This window comes from Arachis duranensis, chromosome 9 (assembly GCF_000817695.3).
Source record: "Arachis duranensis cultivar V14167 chromosome 9, aradu.V14167.gnm2.J7QH, whole genome shotgun sequence".
In the NCBI taxonomy this organism is placed as follows: Eukaryota; Viridiplantae; Streptophyta; class Magnoliopsida; order Fabales; family Fabaceae; genus Arachis; species Arachis duranensis.
In genome coordinates, this window is record NC_029780.3 from 60,411,991 (window position 1) to 60,415,349 (window position 3,359).

Consider the following 3,359-nt stretch of genomic DNA (forward strand, 5'->3'; position numbering starts at 1 on the left):
TCAAAGATCCCTAGCTTCTCCATTACAGAGAGAGGCATGAGGTTTACACTTGACCCTAGGTCACACAAGGCCTTCTTGAAGGTCATGGTGCCAACTGTACAAGGTATTGAGAACTTCCCAGGGTCCTGTCTCTTTTGAGGTAATATCTGCCTAGTCAAGTCATCTAGTTCTTTGGTGAGCAAAGGGGGTTCATCCTCCCAAGTCTCATTACCAAATAACTTGTCATTTAGCTTCATGATTGCTCCAAGGTACTTAGCAACTTGCTCTTCAGTGACATCTTCGTCCTCTTCAGAGGAAGAATACTCATCAGAGCTCATGAATGGCAGAAGTAAATCCAATGGAATCTCTATTGTCTCAATGTGAGCCTCAGATTCCCATGGTTCCTCATTAGGGAACTCATTGGAGGCCAGTGGACGTCCATTGAGGTCTTCCTCAGTGGCGTTCACTGCCTCTTTCTCCTCTCTAAATTCGGCCATGTTGATGACCTTGCACTCTCCTTTTGGATTCTCTTCTATATTGCTTGGAAGAGTACTAGGAGGGAGTTCAGTAACTTTCTTACTCAGCTGACCGACTTGTGCCTCCAAGTTTCTAATGGAGGATCTTGTTTCAGTCATGAAACTTTGAGTGGTTTTGATTAGATCAGAGACCATGGTTGCTAAGTCAGAGTGGCTCTGCTTAGAATTCTCTGTCTGTTACTGAGAAGATGATGGAAAAGGCTTGCTATTGCTAAACCTGTTTCTTCCACCATTATTGTTGTTGAAACCTTGTTGAGGTCTCTGTTAATCCTTCCATGAGAGATTTTGGATGATTTCTCCATGAAGGATTATAGGTGTTTCCATAGGGTTCTCCCATGTAATTCACCTCTTCCATTGAAGGGTTCTCAGGATCATAAGCTTCTTCTTCAGATGAAGCATCCTTAGTACTGCCTGGTGCAGCTTGCATTCCAAACAGACTTTGAGAAATCATATTGACTTGCTAACTCAATATTTTGTTCTGAGCCAATATAACATTCAAAGTATCAATCTCAAGAACTCTTTTCTTTTGATTCGTCCCATTGTTCACAGGATTCCTTTCAGAAGTGTACATGAATTGGTTATTTGCAACCATTTCAATCAGCTCTTGAGCTTCTGTAGGCGTCTTCTTCAGATGAAGAGATCCTCCAGCAGAGCTATCCAAAGACATCTTGGATATTTCAGAGAGACCATCATAGAAAATACCTATGATGCTCCATTCAGAAAGCATGTCAGAAGGACACTTTCTGATCAATTGTTTGTATCTTTCCCAAGCTTCATAGAGGGATTCACCTTCCTTCTGTCTGAAGGTTTGGACTTCCACTCTAAGCTTACTCAATTTTTGAGGTGGAAAGAACTTTGCCAAGAAGGCATTGACTAGCTTTTCCCAAGAGTTCAGGCTTTGTTTGGATTGTGAGTCCAACCATATCCTAGCTCTATCTCTTACAACAAAAGGGAATAGCATAAGTCTGTAGACCTCAGGGTCAACCCCATTGGTCTTGACAATGTCACAGATTTGTAAGAATTCAGCTAAAAACTGATGAGGATCTTCCAATGGAAGTCCATGGAACTTACAATTCTGTTGCATTAGAGAAACTAATTGAGGCTTAAGCTCAAAGTTGTTTGCTCCAATGGCAGGGATAGAGATGCTTCTCCCATAGAAGTTGGGAGTAGGTGCAGTAAAGTCACCCAGCACCTTCCTTGCATTGTTGGCATTGTTGTTGTTTTCGGCTACCATGTCTTCTTCTTTGAAGAATTCTGTTAGGTCCTCTACAGAGAGTTGTGCTTTAGCTTCTCTTAACTTTCGCTTCAAGGTCCTTTCAGGTTCAAGGTCAGCCTCAACAAGAATGCTTTTGTCTTTGCTCCTGCTCATATGAAAGAGAAGAGAACAAGATAATATGGAATCCTCTATGTCACATTATAGAGATTCCTTGAGGTGTCAGAGGAAAAGAAAAATAGAAGGAAGAGGTAGAAGAATTCGAACTGAGAAAGATAGAGTTTGAATTGTGCATTGAGGAGGAGTGTTAGTCAATAAATAGAAGGATGTGAGAAGAGGGGAAGAAATTTTCGAAAATTAAAGTGAATTAATTAAGAGAAATTTTGAAGAAATGGTAATTGATTTTTGAAAACTAAGATTGAGAAAGAAATAAAGTGATTTTGAAAAAGATTTTGAAATTGGAAATCAAAGAGATATGATTGAAAACTATTTTGAAAAAGATATGATTAAAAAGATATGATTGAAAAGTTATGGTTTTAAAGAGATATGATTGAAAAACAATTTAAAAAAGATTTGATTTTGAAAATTAATGACTTGGCTAACAAGAAATTTGAAAGATATGATTCAGACATTAAACCTTTCTCAACAGAAAAGGCAACATACTTGAAATGTTGAATCAAATCATTAATTGTTAGAAAGTATTTTTGAAAATGGAAAGAAATATATTTTGAAAATATATGATTGAAAAGATATGATTTGAAAAAGATTTGATTTTGAAAAATTATGGAAACTTAAAAAAAATTGAATTAAAAACAAAATCTTCCTTCTTGTGCCATCCTGGCGTTAAACGCCCAGAATGGTATCCATTATGGCGTTTAACGCCCAAAATGCTACCCTTTTGGGCGTTAAACGCCCAGCCAGGCACCCTGGCTGGCGTTTAAACGCCAGTTTTCCTTTCTCACTGGGCATTTTGAACGCCCAGCTTTTTCTGTGTAATTCCTCTGCTGTATGTTCTGAATCTTCAATTCTCTATATTATTGACTTGAAAAGACACAAATTAAAAATTTTTTGGATTTTTAATAATGAGGAATAATCAAAATGAAACTAAGATCAACTAAACAATGCATGCAAGACACCAAACTTAGAAGTTTGTATACTACTGACACTAACAAGTTGAGAATGCATATGAGAAACAACAAAACACTCAAGACAAGAGAATTTAAAGATCAGAGCAATGAAATCATCAAGAACAACTTGAAGATCAATGAAGACACATGATTGAATTCAAAGAATGCATGCAATTGACACCAAACTTAAAATGAGACACTAGACTCAACAAGAAACATAAAATATTTTTGGTTTTTTATGATTTTGTAATTTTTTTTTTGGATTTTTCGAAAATTATATGGAGAAGAAAATAAAAAGATTCAAAATTTATAATAAGAATTCCAGGAATCATGCAATGTTAGTCTAAAGCTTTAGTCTAAAGAAATTAGACATGGCTAGCCAAGCTTCAGTAGGACATTGCATTCAAGAGCTAAATTGATGAAAATCAATCAGCTTTGGTGATGATAAGAACATCACCTTGAAACGCTAGAATTCATTCTTAAAAATTCTGAAAAATACCTAAT

The 3,359-nt window shown here is 36.6% G+C and overlaps 1 non-coding gene across 1 annotated transcript; it reads left to right on the plus strand.

The window, feature by feature from the left end:
• The first annotated feature begins 1,236 nt into the window (after positions 1 to 1,236).
• On the plus strand, positions 1,237 to 1,344 carry LOC127742236 (small nucleolar RNA R71). The gene has a single exon (XR_008003424.1). It is a non-coding gene; the product is annotated as a small nucleolar RNA R71 (small nucleolar RNA).
• The last annotated feature ends 2,015 nt before the right edge of the window (positions 1,345 to 3,359 follow it).